Source organism: Schistocerca gregaria, chromosome 5 (genome assembly GCF_023897955.1).
Source record: "Schistocerca gregaria isolate iqSchGreg1 chromosome 5, iqSchGreg1.2, whole genome shotgun sequence".
Classification (NCBI taxonomy): domain Eukaryota; kingdom Metazoa; phylum Arthropoda; class Insecta; order Orthoptera; family Acrididae; genus Schistocerca; species Schistocerca gregaria.
Window position 1 is genome coordinate 251,627,478 of NC_064924.1, and position 25,874 is coordinate 251,653,351.

The 25,874-nt window shown below is 42.0% G+C and overlaps 1 non-coding gene across 1 annotated transcript; it reads right to left on the reverse strand.

Annotated features, from left to right (window-relative positions):
- Positions 1-5,327: 5,327 nt before the first annotated feature.
- Trnal-caa (transfer RNA leucine (anticodon CAA)) lies at positions 5,328-5,402 on the reverse strand. Its single transcript has one exon. It is a non-coding gene; the product is annotated as a tRNA-Leu (tRNA).
- Positions 5,403-25,874: the final 20,472 nt, after the last annotated feature.

Consider the following 25,874-nt stretch of genomic DNA (forward strand, 5'->3'; position numbering starts at 1 on the left):
TATGTCTTGCGGAAATAAGACGGAAACGTTGAAATATATCCTTTTTAGGTATCTCCCGGCATGATTGTCAACTGCCAGGCATCACAGACCTTGTCTCAATCCGGCAAACAGTATCGTGCCGTCATCTTAGGTTTGATCACTCGTTGCCTATGCAGCCCGCACATTAAGAAGAGAATATCAGAATCATATTCAGCCGATACAGATTACAGCAGCTATACAGTACGTCTGTTCGCAAAATCCCGTAAGACACTCTAATTTCAAAGTTGGATAGAGATATAGGAAAAATAGACAGTGAATTCCAAACTTATTTGAAGTTCGTTACAAGTGTTGTGTGTTGAGCTTTTATGAACTGGGTGGAGAATGAAACATTGTATGGTGAACACTGAATCTAAATTAGTGGTAAGAATAATTAACAACTATAAACTGGTGGAAATTGCAGAAACATTTGGAATTAGATAAATTAATCGAAACAGTAATGTGGTTTTGGTCGTAATATTTACGGTTATGTAACCTTCTTATGCTAAGTGGTATTAGGAGACACTAATACAGACATTATTCGATTTCCTTCAAAGATTAAATTTAAAAAATCGGCACAGAAAATAATCTCCTGCAGGTGGCAGAGGATTAATTAAGACATACAAAACCTAAGCTACTTGATTTAATACCACAAAAACATGATGCAGTGGCGGAAGAATTTCAGGCTACAAGCGATAAACTAGAGCGAAATCACGAAACAGAAAAGCAGTTCGATGAACAAAGCTGCAGTGTCAAAAATCTGGGGTTGAAACTTTTAATTTTACTTACAGCCCAATTTCGAAGTTGCTTCAGTAAAATGACAATGCAGTGACAATGCGAGTGATGTAACTGAGGCGCTTTGAGGCGTGCAAGGTCTTGGTACAGAGCCTGAAATAAAATTTTACGACATCAGGGTAAGATATGCAATTACTCCGACCATGCATGGAAATCTGGTTGCATATTTTTGAAGAATAAGCGTAATAAAGTGAATGGTGTGGCGAATGTATTGTTACCACTTCCGGACTTAACTAACCACAGTTGTAATATGAGAATCCCGGGATTCTAACCAGTTCATGACACACATTCGCTGACTTTAATGAATTTCTAAATGATTCTTACTAAACTTACCTAGTCAGGAAATTGATGCACATGTGAACCACTTAAAAATAAGATCACTGTTGTCAGGCAAATAAGCGTCGCAAAACTATCAAACTTTTAAATAAACTGACACAGTTTCTTAACGAATATTTGTCACAATACCGTCAATGAGACATTAAATCATGATTCTCGACACCACCAAATTACACAAGGAATGAGTTAAGCTGGTGCTAATACTTACAAACTCACACTGATGTAATTGCAAATACTGAACGATGCAGTTAAAATTAAATGATATTTTAATTCAAAGGGCCACGTTGTGGTACAGGAAAGACTGGTTTGGTTTTTGCATCATGAAATGGAAGAAATGTGATTGATATTAGATTACTTACAGCATACTAATAGAGAATGTGCTTTAATAACTTTTTTTATGTCTTCACCACATTACTTTATTTCCAAAAACACATTACGCATGACGACTTTCCGTCGTTATCAAAGGCTACAAAATACAAGACAAAATTGGTATTAGAAGATATGGAAATACGTTACATTTCACCTCTGGTGAGAGACATAGTACATCGACTAGAATATTGCTTTCTAGCTTAACAATGTTATGTCAATCGTCTCGACGTCAAGTAAAACAAAGAGCTGGAGTAGTCATAAATTTACTTCTGCCTTCGCCTCAAAAGATAAAGTATCCTAACTTATGGAGTGTAAGAATTCTAAAACCACATGCGTCACCGACCAAGTGGTCGTTTAACAAAAGTATGAAGCCATTAGAAATGTGTCCTATTAAGATGAGAGACAGCGTGACTTCAGCATGTCAAAGTCTTACATTCTCTGTGTAACCTCCCAACAGAAAAATAATATGATAGTATTCACATTTAGTGTAGCCTCTCAAAAGTAAAAGTTCCGAAACCTCCCAACAGTAAAAACTATAACCTTGACATTGACATATAGCGTAACCTACCAACAGATAAATTCCGTAACCTACCAATAATACAATGTGATTAACCTCTCAATAAAATTGTCGCTCACTTATAACCTTTCAGTAATGACTGGTAAATTTAGAACGGTAAATTTTGGACGTCAGCAGTGTTGCGTCACGGCCCTGACACATCATTCTCAATAAACTGAAAAATCTTACCTTAATTACACTCCTGGAAATTGAAATAAGAACACCGTGAATTCATTGTCCCAGGAAGGGGAAACTTTATTGACACATTCCTGGGGTCAGATACATCACATGATCACACTGACAGAACCACAGGCACATAGACACAGGCAACAGAGCATGCACAATATCGGCACTAGTACAGTGTATATCCACCTTTCGCAGCAATGCAGGCTGCTATTGTCCCATGGAGACGATCGAAGAGATGCTGAATGTAGTCCTGTAGAACGGCTTGCCATGCCATTTCCACCTGGCGCCTCAGTTGGACCAGCGTTCGTGCTGGACGTGCAGACCGCGTGAGACGACGCTTCATCCAGTCCCAAACATGCTCAATGGGGGACACATCCGGAGATCTTGCTGGCCAGGGTAGTTGACTTACACCTTCTAGAGCACGTTGGGTGGCACGGGATACATGTGGACGTGCATTGTCCTGTTGGAACAGCAAGTTCCCTTGCTGGTCTAGGAATGGTAGAACGACGAGTGCGATGACGGTTAGGATGTACCGTGCATTATTCAGTATCCTCTCGACGATCACCAGAGGTGTACGGCCAGTGTAGGAGATCGCTCCCATGATGCCGGGTGTTGGCCCTATGTGCCTCGGTCGTATGCAGTCCTGATTGTGGCGCTCACCTGCACGGCGCCAAACACGCATACGACCATCATTGGGACCAAGGCAGAAGCGACTCTCATCGCTGAAGACGACACGTCTCCATTCGTCCCTCCATTCACGCCTGTCGCGACACCACTGGAGGCGGGCTGCACGATGTTGGGGCGTGAGCGGAAGACGGCCTAACGGTGTGCGGGACCGTAGCCCAGCTTCATGGAGACGGTTGCGAATGGTCCTCGCCGATACCCCAGGAGCAACAGTGTCCCTAATTTGCTGGGAAGTGGCGGTGCGGTCCCCTACGGGACTGCGTAGGATCCTACGGTCTTGGCGTGCATCCGTACGTCGCTGCGGTCCGGTCCCAGGTCGACGGGCACGTGCACCTTCCTCCGACCACTGGCGACAACATAGATGTACTGTGGAGACCTGACGCCCCACGTGTTGAGCAATTCGGCGGTACGTCCACCCGGCCTCCCGCATGCCCACTATACGCCCTCGCCCAAAGTCCGTCAACTGCACATACAGTTCACGTCGACGCTGTCGCGGCATGCTACCAGTGTTAAAGACTGCGATGGAGCTCCGTATGCCACGGCAAACTGGCTGACACTGACGGCGGCGGTGCACAAATGCTCCGCAGCTAGCGCCATTCGACGGCCAACACCGCGGTTCCTGGTGTGTCCGCTGTGCCGTGCGTGTGATCATTGCTTGCACAGCCCTCTCGCAGTGTCCGGAGCAAGTATGGTGGGTCTGACACACCGGTGTCAGTGTGTTCTTTTTTCCATTTCCAGGAGTGTAGGTCGGCGGATAACGCGTATATATCTGCTCCAATAAGAAATTTTTCTGGTGCAGCTAAGTGCAATGCTGGCCGATAGATTTGTCTTATAAAAAAGGAAAGAACTGATTTTTCTTTTCAATAATCGGGATGACCAAGGATCGGAGAAATTAGTAAATTCTTTAAATTGAAATGAATGATTGTCAAAAGTTACTTTTTATGAGGAAGATTATTACTAAGCGATTTTTTTTAAACATTTACATGGGACGTGATTTAACAATACTACATATGCGCGAGGCTGCTTTTACCTTATACTACAACGCTCATGGTCCGCCATCGCTGCACACGACCGGCCCAGCCAACACGATACACCAGACTGCTAGCAACAACTTACTGCTACTGCCACACAGTTCCTACTGCAGTCAACACTGCTCTTTGGTCTCAGATTCTCTTACAGCTTACATATCGCAGGCAGCGCGTGAGCAATACATCGAAATTACATCAGCTCGAGTGCGCTAGCAACTAATTCTTTCGTCAGGGACTTGCAGGGTGACTTCAGCGTGTAAAAGCGATGTGTATGAAGCGATACTTTGCCGGATGCTTGGCCATTCACACCATCTTCCACAGTCGTATGTTCTCTGACCTCCAGGGTAATTTAACGCTGTGTGCCGCTGTGTTCCTGCAGGCCTCCTTCGCTACATGTCTGCTGGCTCTTTCCCCCAGATCCCACTGGTCCTAGCTCCTCTCCTCCGTGTTATCACCACATTATATCCGGACTTGTCGCATTAGGTAAGACGATGTTGATAATCGAACCTGAATGCTAATTAAACGATTCTGACAACTGTATTGAGGCCCATTAAATGTAACACTGACGTAAAACATGGACAGTTGATTCTAACCAAATCATTTATCAATCCGGGAAATTGGGTGTGCTATTTGTTAACTGAACAAATAACAATGTGAAAGGCTTCAGAATGGTAACACCTCTCTTAAGTGGTAGAGAATTATGCTGAAAAATATTTTAGGAGCAGAGCTTCACTTTATATGCTACCAACACGAGGGACTGGTTGAAGACGACGTTGTAGACCATCTGGTTGCTCATCCAGAATGCTGTTGAACATGGTTAATATGAGACTGACCAAAGGACATGTGGAGTCAGAGAACAGAGAAATAGGAACTGTTAGCAAAATTTCTTATAGTCCCATAAACTTCCAGTCCAGAGGACGGACAAAGAGGAGCTCGTAATAAAAGACGGTGGCTTAAGTAGTTACATTGTAGGCCTCTGTCACTCCAGATTAACTCGTCGTACGTAGGACAATGGTAGTGATTGTCTGAAGAACAGAATTGTAACTGATTAAAACTGTGTGCCCGACTGAGACTCGAACTCGGGACCTTTGCCTTTCGCGGGCAAGTGCTCTACCAACTGAGCTACAGAAACACGACTCACGTCAAGTACTCACAGTTTTACTTCTGGCAGTATCCGTCTCCTACCTTCCAAACTTTACAGAAGCTCTTCTGCGAACCTTGCAGAACTAGCACTCCTGAAAGAAAGGATACTGCGGAGACATGGCTTAGCCACAGCCTGGGGGATGTTTCCAGAATGAAATTTTCACTCTGCAGCTGAGTGTGCGCTGATATGACACTTCCTGGCAGATTAAAACTGTGTGCCCGACCGAGACTCGAACTCGGGACCTTTGCCTTTTGCGGGCAAGTGCTCTACCAACTGAGCTACCGAAGCACGACTCACGACTGGTACTCACAGCTTTACTTCTGCCAGTATCCGTCTCCTACCTTCCAAACTTTACAGAAGCTCTTCTGCGAACCTTGCAGAACTAGCACTCCTGAAAGAAAGGATATTGTGGAGACATGGCTTAGCCACAGCCTGGGGGATGTTTCCAGAATGAGATTTTCACTGTGCAGCGGAGTGTGCGCTGATATGAAACTTCCTGGCAGATTAAAACTGTGTGCCCGACCGAGACTCGAACTCGGGACCTTTGCCTTTCGCGCGCAAGTGCTCTACCAACTGGGCTACCGAAGCACGACTCACGTCCGGTACTCACAGCTTTACTTCTGCCAGTATACGTCTCCTACCTTCCAAACTTTACAGAAGCTCTTCTGCGAACCTTGCAGAACTAGCACTCCTGAAAGAAAGGATTTCATATCAGCGCACACTCCGCTGCAGAGTGAAAAATCTCATTCTGGAAACATCCCCCAGGTTGTGGCTAAGCCATGTCTCCGCAGTATCCTTTCTTTCAGGAGTGCTAGTTCTGCAAGGTTCGCAGAAGAGCTTCTGTAAAGTTTTGAAGGTAGGAGGCGGATACTGGCAGAAGTAAAGCTGTGAGTACCAGACGTGAGTCGTGTTTCGGTAGCTCAGTTGGTAGAGCACTTGCCCGCGAAAGGCAAAGGTCCCGAGTTCGAGTCTCGGTCGGGCACACAGTTTTAATCTGCCAGGAAGTTTCATATCAGCGCACACTCCGCTGCACAGTGAAAATCTCATTCTAGAATTGTAACTGATACTACAGGCTATAAGTGATTTCTCACTATCACTAACTCTAGGTCAAAAATTCGAAATAAAAGTAATAATTTACAACATATATATGTGTAAAGAACTAGCGATATCTCTTAGTTACTAACAATACTCTACCACTCATCGAACTAATAAGTTCTTTCCAACAGTAACGTCAGTTCACCCTGGACTCGTTTTTTGAGGAGATACTGCAGAAGCGTCTGCAGGAAGAGAAAGAACTTCTTTCAGTTATGGTGAGTGTAAATTACAACAGTAGAAAGAATACTAGCATTTGGTTTCAAAGCGAATTTTTCATTTTCTCATTACATGATATCTTACTCTCGAATATGATACTAGTTACTGGTCTGCTTTCGGGTATTATGCTGAATTGTTGTGTTTATTTTGTGTTCAATACTTGCACGGACAACCCAGCGACCAACTTCATGTGTTGCGAACTTATCGGTAATGTGTATTCGGTGCCTGGACTGAAACCAGTCAGGGATCCTCACACGACCTGAAGGATATGACTCGGTCATTTGTTGAAATGTTGACCATAAAGTAGGAACAACAATACGGCATAACCTCAGGAGCACAGCATTAACCAGTCGTACCAAAATAGTGTAAAGATAATGTGATATTGGTTATTTGTAAGTATGATTAGTTGCTGAGAAGTGAAACGACAAAGTTAGTTGGATAATAAATTGAATTATTATATTCTTAATATCGACATCTACACTCCCGGAAATTGAAATAAGAACACCGTGAATTCATTGTCCCAGGAAGGGGAAACTTTATTGACACATTCCTGGGGTCAGATACATCACATGATCACACTGACAGAACCACAGGCACATAGACACAGGCAACAGAGCATGCACAATGTCGGCACTAGTACAGTGTACATCACCTTTCGCAGCAATGCAGGCTGCTATTCTCCCATTGAGACGATCGTAGAGATGCTGGATGTAGTCCTATGGAACGGCTTGCCATGCCATTTCCACCTGGCGCCTCAGTTTGACCAGCGTTCGTGCTGGACGTGCAGACCGCGTGAGACGACGCTTCATCCAGTCCCAAACATGCTCAATGGGGGACAGATCCGGAGATCTTGCTGGCCAGGGTAGTTGACTTACACCTTCTAGAGCACGTTGGGTGGCACAGGATACATGCGGCCGTGCATTGTCATGTTGGAACAGCAAGTTCCCTTGCCGGTCTAGGAATGGTAGAACGATGGGTTCGATGACGTTTTGTATGTACCGTGCACTATTCAGTGTCCCCTCGACAATCACCAGAGGTGTATGGCCAGTGAAGGAGATCGCTCTTCACACAATGATGCCGGGTGTTGGCCCTGTGTGCCTCGGTCGTATGCAGTCCTGATTGTGGTGCTCACCTGCACGGCGCCAAACACGCATACGACCATCATTGGCACCAAGGCAGAAGCCACTCTCATCGCTGAAGACGACACGTCTCCATTCGTCCCTCCATTCACGCCTGTCGCGACACCACTGGAGGCGGGCTGCACGATGTTGGGGCGTGAGCGGAAGACGGCCCAACGGTGTGCGGGACCGTAGCCCAGCTTCATGGAGACGATTGCGAATGGTCCTCGCCGATACCTCAGGAGCAACAGTGTCCCTAATTTGCTGGGAAGTGGCGGTGCGGTCCCCTACGGCACTGCGTAGGATCCTACAGTCTTGGCGTGCATCCGTGCGTCGCTGCGGTCCGGTCCCAGGTCGACGGGCACGTGCACCTTCCGCCGACCACTGGCGACAACATCGATATACTGTGGAGACCTGACGCCCCACGTGTTGAGCAATTCGGCGGTACGTCCACCCGGCCTCCCGCATGCCCACTATACGCCCTCGCTCAAAGTCCGTCAACTGCACATACGGTTCACGTCCACGCTGTCGCGGCATGCTACCAGTGTTAAAGACTGCGATGGAGCTCCGTATGCCACAGCAAACTGGCTGACACTGATGGCGGCGGTGCACAAATGTTGCGCAGCTAGCCCCATTCGACGGCCAACACCGCGGTTCCTGGTGTGTCCGCTGTGCCGTGCGTGTGATCATTGCTTGTACAGCCCTCTCGCAGTGTCCGGAGCAAGTATGGTGGGTCTGACACACCGGTGTCAATGTGTTCTTTTTTCCATTTCCAGGAGTGTATATCCTGCTAACTTTGGATAAATGTTACAATTCGTTACACTTTTCTATGAGAGTAACCAGTACAAATCCTGAATCACTTAACATGTTACATAACATGAAAGTAATAAGATCTTTTCCAACAGGAGGCCGTGCGCTTCTAAGCGTTTCAGTCCGGAACCGCGTGACTGCTACGGTCGCAGGTTCGAATCCTGCCTCGGGCATAGATGTGTGTGATGTCCTTAGGTTAGTTAGGTTTAAGTACTTTTAAGTTATAGGGGACTGATGACTTCAGAAGTTAAGTCCCATAGTGCTGACCCATTTTTTCCAACAGGAGCGTCAGTTCACGCTGGACGCTCTCTTTGTGCAGTTGATGCAGAAACGGCTGCAGGAGGAGGATTAAAGCCGTGCTGTTACGGTGTGTGGTACTTCGATCTTGGTAGAGAACTACAGATTTTTGTTTCTAAGTGTATTTCTCATTTCATGACCACGTGGTAACTCCCTTCAGAAGGGGAATCTTCATGTTTTTCTCTAATCTACAGTTATATGATTTTAAATATAACTGAAATACTATCACCTTAGATAAATCTCCATGCCTACAAAGTTCTTTGTAGCCCCATAAACTTTGTCAGTACCCGTAGTCTGCTCTTCTTTTATACCAGTTGTGAACTGTGTTCAGATACATAGTCCTTTCGTGACATACGTTTCGTTTTGCTCCAGTATAGGTAGGATACACTTAAACTCAAGAATCAGTGCTACAACATGGTTTCCTACTCTTTCACATCATGTACAGCCATTCAGAAAACATTCTCCTGTGTCATCTCGGGCCCATAAAACAGTTATCAAGTTTACAGCACAGCTTCACCTTCAGCGTCTCATGATTATACTTGGTACTTTGATCCTATTTTTTATACTGCATGATAGTTTATTTTTCTGTTACGTAATTTTCCACGAAGCTCTCCTAATTTGAAATGAACATTTGCACAACTTGTATTAAGAAATTCTAGTATTTTGCTATTGATGCATTTGCTCAAAGCCTGAATTCTCCCCGTTCCTTAATGGGTATAGTTCAGGTAAGGATAATACATCAGTCTGCGTGAGGTTTAGACTAACTCTGAAATATTCTGATACTTGTAACAACTATCTACCACCATGATGCAATAATTCTGTAGACCATTAGACCACAGTAGACCGCACCCCGGGACGAGTATACAGGTAAACATTCACTGTCGGTAGTTTTCATTTGCGATGATTAGTGTTCTAGGGTTCATGAGATGGGGCGATAGAAACACCGCTTCTATGGATACAGAAAACGACCATGGGGTCCTACAATAATTTAGAACTTTTCTTTACTGACGTCTTGTCAACCCACCATAATAGGGCGACGTTTTTAATTTTGAAATATATATTTGTCGGCAGATCACTCCAGCGTCTTCCGCGCCCACCTTGGAGGTATGTACTTCACACCGCGCACCTCCTGAGAGCCGCCATGCCAGACACTGGATGTGTTCACGCATGGCCACCAACACGACGTCTGGAGAAGACCGTCTGGCTGCTAAAATGTGCGACCGCGATACCGCGGCCAATACCACCTGAAACCACAGTTACCAATCCAATAAATCTTTGGATTAATGATATAACACGTCTCGTTATTTGTTTTATTTGCAACAGACGGCGGTGTGATAATGCAGGGGACTCGCATAACGGTGGTTGAAGTTCTCTCTCGACCACCTAGCTAAAGGTGTCGATGGCTTCTCTATGTAGATGAAGGTAAACGCAAGAATGGTTCCTTAGGAATAAAACTCTTTTGATTTTCTCTCCAATGCGAGTCCCATCTGCCATTATCCGTTCGTCAATGAAAGTGGAAGTTAGAAGTGAGTAATTCCTACTTCTTATTTTTATTCGTGTAACAAAATGAATATAAGCAATAATAGTAATAAAAAACTGTTGTGCCAATGGTACACGAATGGAAAATTTGGAATACACTGGACTTCTCATTCAAAATTTGTGTATGAAGTTTAACAGTAAAATCATTGACACTAATGATAACACTCAAAATACTGCACTGACTACAAAATCTCTGCTTCGAAGGAGAAGACATTAGTCGCTATAATCCCAAAATTTACTATTCAACTCAGTGAGCCACATGTAATACGGGCCTACACACGCAGCAAGTAAAATGCAATCAACATAATGTCGCCCTCAGCATACAGTGCTCACTGTCTGATTACATTATGACCATCTACCTAATAACCGGTATGTCCACCTCTGGGACGGATATCAACGGCAACGTGTTCGTGGTATGGATGAAATGAGGCCTTGGTAGGACGCTGGAGGGTGTGAGACCACATCTGCACACACAAGTCACTTAATTACCGTAAATTACGGAGAGGGGTGCGATGAGCTGTGACGCCACATTCCGAGATGTCTTCGATCGGGTTGGGACGGCCAACACATCAACTGTAATTCAGGACTGTGTTCGTCGAACCACTCCACACACTCCACTCCATCAGACTCCTGGCCTTGTGACATGTCACCTTCTCTTGTCGAAAATTGCCAGTGCCATCGGGAAACACGATCGTCATGAAGGGGTGTCCTTGGTCTGCAACCAGTACACGGTAATCCTTGGCCGTCATGGTACCTTGCACAAGCTCCACTGGTCTCATGGATGTTCGCCAGAGCATAATGGAGTCGCGTTCAGTTTGTCTCCATCTCACAGTACAGGCGTCTAGTAGCTGTTGCCCTCCAAGAGACGGGTTCTCGCCCTCCCATCCGCGTGATGAAGAAAGTGCCGAGATTAATCAGACCACACAACGCTCTGCCACTGCGCCAATGACCAGTGCCTATGGTCACGAGACCACTTTTGTCGTAGTTGCCGATGTCGTGGTGTTAATACTGACCCATATATGTGTCGTCGGCTACGGAGGCGCTTCGTTACGAGTGTTCGGTACGATGCGTTCACATACACTTCTTGCACTCTGTCCAGCATTAAGCTCTAATATTCATTCTGCCATAGTTCGTGGCCTGTCCTGCTTTACCAGTCTGCCCAGATTACGACGTCCGACATCTGTGATCAGGGGTGGTCGCGACAAGTCATGCAGTCTTCGGAAATGCCATCACAATCGGCCTTCGGTCAAACTGAGATACATCGCGGGCTTCTGCCATTCTACACACGGACGGCAGGCTCACACTCACAGATACTACATGCACCGTGCGTTTGTCTGATTAGCAGTCATTCCGCGTCATGTGTCGCCTGGACGGGTTTATATCGACAGTAGGTCGGTGGCCATAACATTCTGGCTGATCAGTATTGGGACATATAAATCAAAGCACACTTAGTATAATCAAACTGATACTGCAATTCACTGTACTGCATAGGGCAAATATCAATTGATTAGCATGTGGATGTGACCTCAAGCGCGTAAACAAAGGTATTAATGAGGTATTAATGTTGCGAACATATTGCTCAGTCTTAAGATCGACTGAGAATTCAGAGACAGTTCATGACCGCTGCTTCTTATACTGTGGCCCCTACCACCTATAATTTGTTATGACCTTAAATTTTACCTTCAGGACTAACGTTACAGAGGCAAATGCTTTTCCAGAAGACAGGTTTTTTAGTTATTTCACCAAAAGTAAAGAAGGTCGTTTGGAAGATTTATGGGGGGTACGACATGCGCTAGATGCATAGCGTTTACATATGGACCACCTTGACGTTAGGATTTTGTCACAGACTGGAGGGTTCCGCAATGTTCATGGCTGTACAGGTAACTTCAACCTGAAGAGATTGATACAGTTATAATGTCCCAAAAATAAAGTAATGAAAACGTTTAAGAATATCTGGGTAATTTTAAGATGTTTCGTTAAATAAGAATGATAAGTAACTTCCTTTACACCTCCCTAAGGACTTTTGTGTTCAATAATAACGCAAAAACAAAAGAAGCAAACGTGATGCAGTAGTTGTTTGTTCTATATAAATATGACGATATCAGGATGTGTGATTGATGCCCAGTAATGATTTCATGATAATGTTGATAATATTTGCACCATTTTACATCGGTTTCAGTTTAGATTTTGCTTTATTATATCAATAAAAACTAATTACAGATATACTGTATATTATAGACCTCTGAAACACCTAGCACGATTAGGTGAAAACGTTTCGTACACACACGTAAATTCATTTGTGACGGAAGGAATATTTTCTTATCACTATGATAAGGCACATTAAGGTTGTTTGCAGACGATGCTGTTATTTACCATCTTGTAAAGTCATCAGATGACCAAAACGAATTGCAAAATGATTTAAATAAGATATCTGTATGCTGCGAAAAGTTGCAACTGACGCTGAATAAAGAAAAGTGTGAAGTAACTCACATGAACACTAAAAGTAATCCGCTAAATTTCGATTACGCGGTAAGTCACACAAATCTGAAGGCTGCAAATTCAGCTAAATACTTAGGAATTACAATTACAGATAACCTAAATTAAAACGATCACATAGATAATGTTGTGGGTATAGCAAACCAAAGACTGTGTTTCACTGGCAGGCCACTCACAAGGTGCAATAGGGCTACTAAAGAGACCAGGAGAGATAGTGACACAGAAATGATACGTGAGTTGGAGTGGCAATCATTAAAACAAAGGCGTTTCTTGTTGGGAGGGAATCTTCTCATGAAATTTCTATCACTAGTTCTCTCCTCCAATTGCGAGAAGGTTCTGTTGGCAGCCACGTACATAGGGAGAAATCATCATCACGATAAAATAAGAGAAATCAGGGCTCGCAAAGAAAATTTTAACTGCTTGTTTTTCCGCGCACCGTTCGAGAGTGGAACGGTAGAGAAACTGGTGGTTCATTGAACAATCTGTCAGGGTCTTTATTGTAAATGGCAGAGTTATCACGTTGACGTAGACGTCGAGGTAGACAATTTAGTTAATGCTTACAATAGAAGGAATATACAAGAAATCTAAATGGCAGGTAATAACTCACGACCTACAACACAAAAGATTAGGATAAGGTGACATAACATAAAATGACTTGGTAATTCAGTAATGTCCTTGATGGTTTATAGATACGGAAAAAAGTAAGGTTAAACAAGTAATTTTTCTTCCTAAAATGTGTCGGTGTTATGCAGTACGATAATGGAATAGTAATGGAATAGTAATGTGAATTGTATTCATCACAATTTTCTAAATAACGTTCAATATATTCTTTTTTACACTTTGCTTAAGGTCGGCCACTCCGCAATATCTTTTTTTCTAGAATAATGCGATAGCAAATCCGTCTAATGCTGAATACAAACAAACATAGTCTCCTACTCCAAAAACTTTTATTTTACTTTGAGCAGCACCATGACTTGTACACTTCAACAACTCTCTTCCACACAGTTATGAAAAGTTAGGTATGAAGCTCCTAAATTTATTTATCCTTGTGATTTCGTTCAGTATGTACCATTTTAAAATTTTTCTAAATATATCACCACCACAACAAATAAACTGATGCATTTTAACATATTCTTTATTCGATGCTCTTAGAATTTAATACGCCCCACTAGAAACATGTGCCGGCCACAAGAAATTCAGGTCCGCTAGGAATAAAACTTCACCGATCCCCTCAGTTTGCAAACATTACCTGGGAAGACACTAACCCATCCGGAGGACTCTGATCGGTTGATTTACTGTAACTGATGGATAATGAAACGAAATAAAAATCAAATCTGAAGAAAACTTAAGCGAAAGTTTAAATTCTATGAGAATGTTACTATGGACATTTGCTATCTCTCACAGAAACTGTGAGCGACTCACAAGGAAAATTTTGGCCTCCTAAGCCAAACTGTGAAAATACAGCCACTGCATTTTGTAAAATTCACAACAATCACATTACACATCTCACAGCAAAAATCAAAATAATCGCTAACAGTAATTGTAGTTATACAGCTTTCTGTAGCAGTGACTACTAACGTATATTCTCTAACCCAGCAAGGAAGCAAAATAATACTCTGTTGTATCGTCAGTTGACATATAACGAACTACGTGTTTTTCCTGCTCGTTCTGGTTTCGTACATTTCGTACTATATAACTAAAACGGTAAATCAACATTGGTCGTTTTTAAAAGAGTTCCACACACGTCTCCCACTGACAATCCACAAAATTCCCATAAGAAGTCTAAATGACATTCCGCAGTACACAATCTCGTAAGTAAATCAGCCCAGGTAAGAGTAGTCCAATACTCTGGCTTCATCTCGCTCATCTGTAGAACACCTCCCACAGCATTCACTATTGCAAGGTATTCAGTTATCATCGCTCCAAACAGAATCAAACTAATCAACATGTTTGCCATGGAAGTAGCGCTCTATATAATACAGAATGTAGAGAACTGATGTTTGGCTGCTACTGTGTAACAGCAATGCTTATATCTGGGGCGAAAACTATGTGCTGCTGCAGGCCGGAGTGGCTATACGGTTCTAGGCGCTACAGTCTGGAACCGAGCGACCGCTACGGTGGCAGGTTCGTATCCTGCCTCTGTCATGCATGTGTATGATGTCCTTAGGTTAGTTAGATTTAATTAGTTCTAAGTTATAGGCGACTGATGACCTCAGAAGTTAAGTCGCATAGCGCTCACAGGCATTTGAACCATTTTGTGAGCTGCTATGTCGTTACAGCATCACAGCACATCGCTCGAGCATTTCAACCGATACATTTAACTCACCAGTCCAATAATTATCAGCCTGCGACGTAAAAACGCATCACATCTTACTAAACTGATTAGCAGGTGTTACCGGCCGTGATCTCTTCAGGAGGTGACAGCGGGCGCTGTGTGCCCTTCTCCTCTGATTTTAGCTGTCTTCTATTATGTCAGTTGCGACTGACGCACAGTCTTTTTTTAACTGATGTCTGTCTTCGTGTTCTATAATTTTTCATTTGGCCCGTACGACCCCAGACGTTTTCTGCACCTAAACAAAGCAAAACCAAACCAAACCCTCCCCCTAAGGCTTAATAGGGGCGCACCGTCCCGGCCAGATGTACGGCACTGTGTTTCAAGTATGGTGAATCATTGGGGTGAACAAGAGCCTTCGATAACACCTGTCCAATTTCACCAATGACGTCATGGCAAGCCTCAAAATGCAACAAAAAATTTGATCTAAGAATGGAGATTAGGATGTCATAATCACCAGTTCCTATAAAACCAAAATATAAAAATCAAATTCAGAAATGTAAAAATTCTGAATAACAAATATTGCACCTGAGAGGGAAATTGCGCCAATTTTCGAAGATATATTTCAATTAAAAACCATAAATCCCAAAAATACTGAAGCATTCAAAACAAAACAACCAGAAGAATACGGTGAAGAATAGGATGCAGAGGTTGGCATCGAAAATGCAGAAATACTGCATCAGATTATAGAAATTCAACTGGTATTGATAACATAACTCCATGAAGCTTGTTCCCCACAGATAAGTAGGATTCTCAGCCATGTATGTAATAGCTCTTTGGAGCAGGGTGTTTTCCCCGATAGACTGAAATATGCCATTGTAAAACCATTGCATAAAAAGGGGGATACGTCGGATGTCAACAACTATCGCCCAATCTCTCTTCTGACAGCTCTATCAAAAAATTTTGAGAAAGTAATGTATTCAAGAGTAGCCTCCCATATTTGTAAAAATAAAGTACTAACAAAATGTCAGTTTGGTTTTCAGAAAGGCTTTTCAACAGAAAATGCTATAAACGCTTTCACTGATCAAATATTAAATGCTCTGAATAACCGGACATCACCCACTGGTATTTTTTGTGATCTCTCAAAGGCCTTTGACTGTGTAAATCATAGAATTCTTTTAGATAAGCGAAATCATTATGTGTAACCGTAGGCTTCTGCGGCCGTTGTCAATGTCAATAAAATTCTTCTGGGTTAGAGACCGCATTGTCATTTATAAAATTCCAACGTTTCGGCGTCTGTTGCAAGACGCCTTCCTCAGGGTGTTAGCAACACCCCCTGAGGAAGGCGTCTTGCAACAGACGCCGAAACGTTGGAATTTTATAAATGACAATGCGGTCTCTAACCCAGAAGAATTTTATTGACATAAATCATTATTGTTTGAAGGGGGGCAGCGCACAAATGGTTTAATTCATACGTAACTGGAAGAATGCAGAAAGTTGAAATAAGTGGTTCATGTAATATTAATACAACAGCTGATTCCTCAAACTGGGGGGGGCTATCAAGTACGGGGACCCAAAGGGTTCGGTCTTAGGTCCTTTACTGTTCTTGATATACATTAATGACTTACCATTCCATCTTGATGAAGATGCTAAGTTAGTTCTTTTTGCTGATGATACAAGTATAGTAATAACATCCAAAAACAAAGAACTAAGTGATGCAATTGTAAATGATGTTTTTCACAAAATTATTAAGTGGTTCTCAGCAAACGGACTCTCTTTAAATTTTGATAAAACACAGTATATACAGTTCCGTACAGTAAATGGCACAACTCAAGTAATAAATATAGACTTTGAACAGAAGTCTGTAGCTAAGGTAGAATTTTCAAAATTTTTAGGTGTGTCCGTTGATGAGAGGTTAAACTGGAAGCAACACATTGATGGTGTGCTGAAACGTCTGAGTTCGGTTACGTATGCTGTTAGGGTTATTGCAAATTTTGGTGATAAGAATCTCAGTAAATTAGCTTACTATGCCTACTTGCATTCACTGCTTTCGTATGGTATCATATTCTGGGGTAATTCACCGTTGAGTAGAAAAGTATTCATTGCTCAAAAACGTATAACCAGAATAATTGCTGGAGTCCACCCACGGCCATCCTGCAGACATCTATTTAAGGATCTAGGGATCCTCACAGTAACCTCACAGTATATATATTCACTTATGAAATTTGTTGTTAATAATCCAGCCCAGTTCAAGAGTAATAGCAGTGTGCATAGCTATAACACCAGGAGAAAGGATGATCTTAACTATGCAGGGTTAAATCTGACTTTGGCACAGAAGGGGGTAAATTGTGCTGCCACAAAAGTTTTTGGTCACCTACCAAACAGCATCAAAAGCCTGTCAGATAGTCAACCAACATTTAAAAATAAATTAAAAGAATTTGTAGAGGACAACTCCGTCTACTCATTGGCTGAATTTTTTGATATAAAGTAAGGGAGGGGAAATAAACTAACTTAAGCATTAGTGTCATGCAATATTTTGTGTAATGTAATATCTTGTACAGACATCTTTCATTAACCTGACACGTTCCACATCATTACGAAGTGTCGTATTCAAGATCTATGGAACAAGTATTAATCTAATCTGAATATAACTCAACAGCCAGACACCAATACAAAAAAACCAAAAAGAAATGTCAGTACAGAAAGCGACAAAGTAATACCTGTACAGGTAGCCAATGTCACGAAAGTTAGTGGAATACGGTAACAAGCACATCACTTACCTACATAGCTCGACCGAATACTCCAATACCGGTAATTTCCAATAATGTTGGCCTATCGAAGCCGGGGGCTCAAACTCCAAACGATAGATATCGAAATTGCTTTTCTAAATCGGTCACGCGTCTGTGGTGGCGGGCGTTATGAGCATGTTTATAATGGTCGCCACTGCAACGACAAAAGAAGAGCGTTCCCTAAATACTTGTAATTACAAAGGCAACGACTTACCTCCCTCGTCGTCATGAGAAAGTCCATTTTGTGAGTATGCTACGGGAAGCATTTGCTTTTTTGCCGTAACATGGCTAGACTCTGCCAGTGTCACACAAAAATATTTCTATAGTGTGACATACGTCAACTTTGCCTTGCAACCGCAAGTTATGGAAATACAGATATTGGAAGAAGTTGAGTTGGTCTCTTCCTCCGGGACGTCCTTCTATTTTAATGAAGATTTCACTGATTTCCAGAGCCGCTCGATGTTTTGCGTGTGCACACTGGCGACATCGGAATACACGAACTCTACAGAGTGGTTGACCAACTGGTGGTTGAATCCTTCTGCTTTCAGTGTCTTGTAGGACTTAAAACCGTCTGTAACCACTTTGCTACCGGGTAGTATAAAGTTCTATCTTAAACTGACGAAAGTTAACTTGTCTCTGGGCAACACTTTTACCTCCAAGCACATTCGGAACTCTCGTTCTGTACCACCGAATACCAAAACATATTTGACTTCATTCTTTAAGGGTCGTCCTCTCTAGTTTTTCCTACTTTCTGTGTGCGACTCGTCCACTTTAACAACTTTATTTGGTCCACCGATCGGTACACGGTCGTTCGTTACTATTACATAACACACTTCTCTGCAAAACCAGAAATAATAGCCACACGGTATTAGTAGATAAGTCAGTTTTCGGTACTGTTGTTTGCAGGGTGTAGTCCCAAGTCCAGCAAGCTACAAGAATTATGCTGGTCTGGATTGATCTTTGGAGTAGTCAAACTATGTACTCTTCCTGTTAGTCGTTCGTTTACTACAGTTTCTGAAAGGAAATTGTAAAGGTATTTCACTATTAGAACTCTTCTTACGAACTTTTATAGACTTCGCCCCATCACAGTGTACACAGTCCCTTCTTGTGTCATCTGGTATTATTTGTCCATATTTCGACAAATTCAAACATTTTTTTACAAAGCTTGGAATTAGATTCTTCCACCTGAGACAATCGGCTGAAGAAACGTCTACAATACCATACATCCCACTCACTATCGACTTAAATCGTTTAGGTTTTCTTAGAAAGTCACAAATAATTTATCATAACGCGTGGCACCACAGTCGCTTTGGTCGATTTAGAATCGCACGTTCGATATCTATCGTTTGGAGCCCGCGGTTTCTATAGATGGTAATTTCCAAGAAAGATAGCCTCTTGAAGTCTCGGCGTCTAAACGATACATTTTGAATGTGCGATCATATATCGATCACGCGACTCTGTTTGCGGGCGTTATGAGCAATTATTTGTGATTGTTATTTTTATCTGTTTTCTGGCGTTCCGTTAGTTGCTCTAAGTTACACACCTGCGCGAATTAATAGCAAAAATAAATTGTTCGCGTAGCGTATACATATAAAAGTCTTTCACATGATAACAATAGCGACAAGGAGTAAGGTAAGTCGTCTCCTTCGTAATTAAAAGTATTTTTTTAACGCTCTGCTTTTGTCGTTGCTGTAGAGACCACCGTAAAAATACTCATAACGCCCGACACCACAGACGCGTGATCGATTTAGGATCGTAAATTCCATTCGTATCGTTTGGACGCCGCGACTACGAGAGGTAATAGTCCTTGGACATTACCGGCTCACCTTTGAAAAAAATATGTGTAGAAGGTCACATATTTTATAATTACTGTGTACTCACGTTACCAAGACAACCAAAGATAACAAGTAAACTCCTGTTCATTAGGAGTGTAAGCGGAGTACAGCGCAAACTCGTCTTTTTCCTAAGTAACTAAATTTATGGATTCAGTAACATGCCCACACCATCAAAATTTGCAACGCTATGTATACATTATTTTGGGACACTCAGTATATATCCAATATAAACTACAAACGCAGCATAAGGTGACAATACAAGCGCCCCTAAGGAAAACAAACCAACGTTCCGCACACGTATTACGTCACCCGCCGCAACACCAATAGTTTACAGCTCAAGCTTGACAGGCGATATCGAAGTTTCAGTTTGAGCCAATTACTATTTTCTCATATCGCTTCCATTCTCTCTTTCCCAAGTCAGTTAATTGTACTTGTTAAATTAACGCCATAATATTGCAACTAAGCACTGCAGTAACTGGGGATGACTGTCTCGTGCAGACAGAATGATGTCTGCTGAAATAAACACCAGTCTCTGCAGTTGATACACTTTTCCGTTTCATCCTGTTGCGGTAGACATCTCCAAGCTTGTAATACGGGAGACAACTGATGAGGAAAACGTGTCCGCCGAGACTCAAGCAGTTTTGTCGTTCCCATAGTTTTCGCTTTGGGTTCATGTTGTCGGAAGACGCTATGCGGACAATCTAGTTTCTCTATTCACCACACAGTACTAAGACCTGAATTTTATTGGTTTTGTGCAAAATGCTGCTGTTTCTGCAACGATTCCTGGTGTCTCCAACTTACTAACAAGTGAGTACTTCAAGAAGCAGTAGCCAAAATTATCTTTTCCAGTCTAACATAAATGACAGTTTTCAATGGCACCAGTTCCTGACCATCGTGAAGAGCGATGAGAACTTACATATGATGAGCCATGGGATAACTTGTACTGTATGCAGATTTCTTGAACAGAAATCACACACAGGAATACAGTCAGCCGAAGAAAGAAGCACTGGTCATAGTGCCTCTTTTAACAGCACCTTCTCGTAGGTATGTGACGCAACGACAGGCACTAAGCGTCTGGAAAAAAGTCAGGTCAGCCACGTTTTCAACAAAACACACATAGTTGTTGGCCTATATCATTGACTCCGTTCGGTTCTAGAAATGTGGAACACGTTTTATGATCACACATTACGACCTGCTATGAGATCGAGAAAGCTTTTCAACAAAAATTATTATGGATTCCACAAACAGACATCCAGCGACATTCACTTCAATTTCATGGTCGAAGAGATCTAGAGCAGAAGAGAACGAGACCCAGGTTAATGCTGTTTTCGTTGAATTCGCACTGTCGCACACTCGTTTAGAGAAAAAATTACGAGCAACGGCGGTTTGTCGTGTGGTGAGCGGAACAGTGGATCCCACAGAGATATTCACCTGGCAGAATTTTACAGTGCGTAAAAATTTTAAATTTAAATTAATCCATTCTCCTGCCTCTACGATAGATGAATACTTAGTTATATAATGAACCTCTTCGACGACGTCCGCGGTCTTGCTTGAAACTAGTGGTCAGCTCTCATGTGTTCGGCTCGGCGCATGCGCAAAATCCGATTCTGCACTACCGAAGACCACATTCCAGCAACTGAGTTGGTCTGCTAGGGGCGGAGAAGGGAGTGTGGGCAGCAGGTGTCTGCTGTACTCAGCACTGGAGCAACGCTCCGCCATGTACGCACGAGGACAATCCAACCGTTGAACCTCGCTGAAGAATGGTTCCTCTTCCGATTCAGTCGTTCCACTAATGTGACACATAAATTGCAGATTTTGAATCTAATTCATGTCTCCGCTATTCTGTAACTTATGATGCCTGTTCTGTCTCTGAACACTGTCGAAAATGAAAGTTTTGAAACTGAAGTAACAACAGGATTCAAGTCAGGTAGGAAATTTGTCTCGTTTGCAACAGTTAATATACTGTGACCAGGTTTTACTGTTTGTCACGCTGTAAGATTCCATGTGCAGTTGTAAGTCTGAAGATTCCAGTTCTCAGACGTGGAGCTTCTGCAACAATAAATCCATATTAGTACTTTTCAAGGGCAGAGACTTAGGGTACAGAATAGTTTTTCCAGTTTCTTGAATATAAGTTCTGTATCAAGGACTTATGGAGACTGACGACGAAATTCAAGTTAGGCAAGACTACTAACAATAGAAAAAAAAAGAAATTGTAAGGATTTTCAGACCGGACAGTTACAGGATAATAAATTGGGAATCTGGTTGTGGAATCGCAAATTTTTTTATTGTTTCTCGTGTTTGTCGTTTGCAAAAGAAAATTCTGGGCGAGAAACGTTTCGGATGCTACTAAAAAAAAGGATTTGTCCAGGTCTCAATTTTTAGGGAAAGGGGTTTTACACAACAACTGGATAGAGCCTGGAGGCATCCAATGGGAAGACACTGCGGCGGCGCGGCTCCTTCCGTCCTTTATCTGCACCTACCTTACTGCAACTCGCACCAGGCTGCATACAACGTAGCTATTCCAAAAGTCGGGAAAAGTTCTTAATTTTGAATGAAAGGTGGAAAAACTTTGCTATATTCTTAACCTTGATATTTTACACGTTTACTTCCAAGCCCGTCCTAATCTCAACAGAGTATGCACAAACGTTTTCATGCACGTTAGCACTTTTATGGTAACGTATTTCCCGAAATATGAACAGCTACTAAGCAGGGATTGATCTTAAATGAATATGCTAGCCATGCTATTAAGTTGTCGGTGTCTAATGCACTCAAGATTTTAGACACCGATCCGCTCAATAAACCACGAGGAATTGCTGTATATTCTCGTACAAATAATTGCTTAAAAAAGGGACTTAAAAAAACACATTGCCTTCAAGGTTGGGCTCCGACTACTCTAGACAGCTGTAAGCTTGCTCTATCTCCAAGAGAAAAGACGCGCGAAGAATACTCCGTCCTGATTGGTGAGTTTTCTTTAAGGCCAATAGAAAAACATTATTCTCACTTGTTAGTACGCGCTTTTTATGAGCAAGAAATCAACAAATAACATGGATGCGAACTGTACTGTTCATTAAATAAATTATTAGCATTACGATTTTTTTGTTTATACTTTACGTTATTTACTATTTTCATTTGCATTCGAATTAGCTTTCCTTTTAACACAAACGTACTTAACATATCACGTTACAAAATTCCACGTCGTCCAACGTTCATCAGTAGAAGAATGACCTACATATTTAATTTAGACCACATTCACGCATCATTCACACTGCTAAAGACGTTTACAAAATTGTACAGAGATAAATAAACAAAAAATCCATCATGAAATAAACAGAACAAATCGCAGAAACATGATCTTGACCTGTTTATTGAATGTCTCTGTGCACTACTGGACTATGGTGGATGAAAATTAGAAGTACGTACTTGAGTGAACCTGCTTCAGACCATCTGTCACTGTGCATACATGAGTCATTCTCCCGATACACAGGTTCTAGACACAATGGTCAGATTCGCCATTATAGTTACACACTCTCTAAGACTGAGTCATCTGTTGAAGTTTGTAGTGTTTCTGAGCTTGCAATTCGTGGAAATTATGGATGTAGCAACTCATCAAATCCAGGAATTTCCCAACTTCTTCTAGATTTAATTTAGGTTTCATTGCTGGATCTGATACTGTATTTAATGATCATCTTTGGAAGGTTGCTGTTTTCAAAAGCACATGTAAACATTTTCAAAATTTTATTCTTTCTTGTATGATGCAGGTTTACTATGGCAGAGTAGAAAAGAAAATTGCTGTCACTGATTCTGTACCAGTTATCGCAGATAAGACAATGACATTTCAAAAATTTCACTGTTTATCATGATAGTCAGATATGTTTCCTCTAAGGGGAATTCTGTAACAAGGTCTTTGACATTCCTGGCACCTCGAGAACAGGGCCCAAAAACTTTAGGATAATCGCTTAGAGAAATCGAAATATAATTATTTCTCAGAGCTACAATTGCAGAGGTGTCATGAGTGGTCGTCTTTTAGGTGCACAGACTCTGGTGTTGAACATTTTGAACATGCCTATGTAGTTCATTTTTATGTCGAAACGCAAGATCTGATTTTAATCTGTGCAGAGGGTCGGAATAGGGACGTCAGAAGATATTGCGTTGACCTTAGTGAGATTCTTAGTTGTTACTCATGTTCTTCACAGTGTGTAAGTGATAGTCTGAGCAGGAAAGTCTGCCATGTTTCCTACTCAAGGTGATATTTTAAATCAAGAACTGTGCAAGTTGTGTATGAAAACAGTGACTTGTAGAATGCCTGGAGAAAACTGAAATTTCATCTCGACAAACCACTATAATTATTTAACCAACAGTGCACCGTCTGACTGAAGGTACACAGCATTTCAATTTTCGTTGTCTCTATTTACAACCACAGTGTGCCAACATTGCTGCATTGTACAGCCAATTAAAAAAAATGAGTAGTTGACCCAATGCGTGTACAACAAGGAGTAGAACACTGCAAAAATATATTCAAGCTAACGTATCTGACATAATTTCCACGTGTAGAGAGGTGCTGCATCTTGCGCAGAGTTACGGGCAGGAATATAAATTAAAAACGGTTCTTTCAAAAGAAGTGGGAAATAAAAGTTGCTGAAAGCTTAGAATTTACCGGATATCTCGTAGCTGCAAATTTATTTAATCCTGAAAAGTGTGTGTTGTAGGCAGGTCACTTTCTGCAAACATTGCTACAGGCGTCTTGCAAAATAAAACCCATCCTTGAAGGCAATAAACTGTGAACAGAAGTTCAGATATTAAACACGAGGAATGAGTTTAGAAATTTCTGCAATTCCTATTCGAAAATAATTTGCAGAAACATTGTAGTGGTGTATAAAATGCTCTCAAATGGTGGGATGACGTGGGCCCAGTGCTACGCAGGTAGATGACATCTACTGTCTATCGTTGTCTGTGCCATGGATCTACTTCGATCATTTCTATTGTCGCTAGCTATATAGCCATATCGGGAGCTTATTACCAAGAGTCCGTTACGTTATTACTATTTAGGTCTTAATGCTGTTCCGAATTAGCTATCGTGTCTACCTGGCTGTAATTCTCTGTAATGCTTCAATAAAAAAACGAGTATTTGATGTGAATACATCTTGACGTTTCAGACAGCCATTGAACCTGTCTGTTGCCGAGAATATACTGCGAGTATATTTCATGTATTTCATAACGGCTGTAGTCGCCGCAGTTCGTGTATCTTCGGACATGGATGCGTGCTTGTCTGTTGGAACTTCGCATCGTAGTTGCGAATGACACAGGCAATGCAATATCTTATTTATCCTCCGGCACCGAGCCACTGACTTGCAAGGAAAACGTCTCCCTTGTATGGTATTAGTCGAGGGTCATTGAATATTAAATAGGCAAAATGGTCTGAAGAAAGAACACTTATTTTTACAAAACAATTTTTTTTTCTACATTTCAACATGATCCCCGTGAACATTTATGCACTTACTCCAACGGGCTACAAGCGTTTTTCATTTCGGCTGCAAAGACTCTTTATCTTGAAGTTTGAACCAATTTCCCACAAAATTTTTCACGTCGTCGTTGTCCTGGATCCTCTTCGCACGTAACGCCTCCTTCAGTGCACCAAACAAATGGAAATCACTAGCTGCTAAATCAGGACTGTAAGGGGGAGGAGGCAGTAATTCCCAACCCATTTTGTCGATGGTTTCACAGGTTTAGATGGACAATATGAGGACGTGCGTGATCTCGCCGGAGAATCACACCTCTCCTCTCAGATCCATTACGTTTCTCTCTCATAGCTGGCTTCACTTTGTTTAAAAGCTCATACGAGTAATGTTAAAATTTTGTTGAAGAAGTGCTCACCTTTTCTTTCATAACGTTGCTTTAACGCTGTGGACACTATCAACCCCGTTTCCTTGTGTAGCCTCAACTCCTTTGGGACACATTTTGCACATGTTTTGCGGTACTTCAGTTCGTTACAGATAATGTTTTGAGATGTACTACTACTAATTTTAACCTTATCAACTGTCATTTCCACAGTCACACGGCGGTCGGCACAAATAATGTAATCAATTCAACTTTCAAGTGAGGGAGTTGAAACTGCTACTGGTCGGTCAGAACGGTGTTCATCAGTCACTGAGTCGCGTCCATTTTTTTAGCTGCTCTACGCACTTGTAAAAATTTCTACGATGTATACAACCTTCATCATAAACTTAAGACATTCTAAGTATACATTCACCGGTTTCTTGACTTAAGCAGTAAAAAACGATAACAGAACGTTGTTCA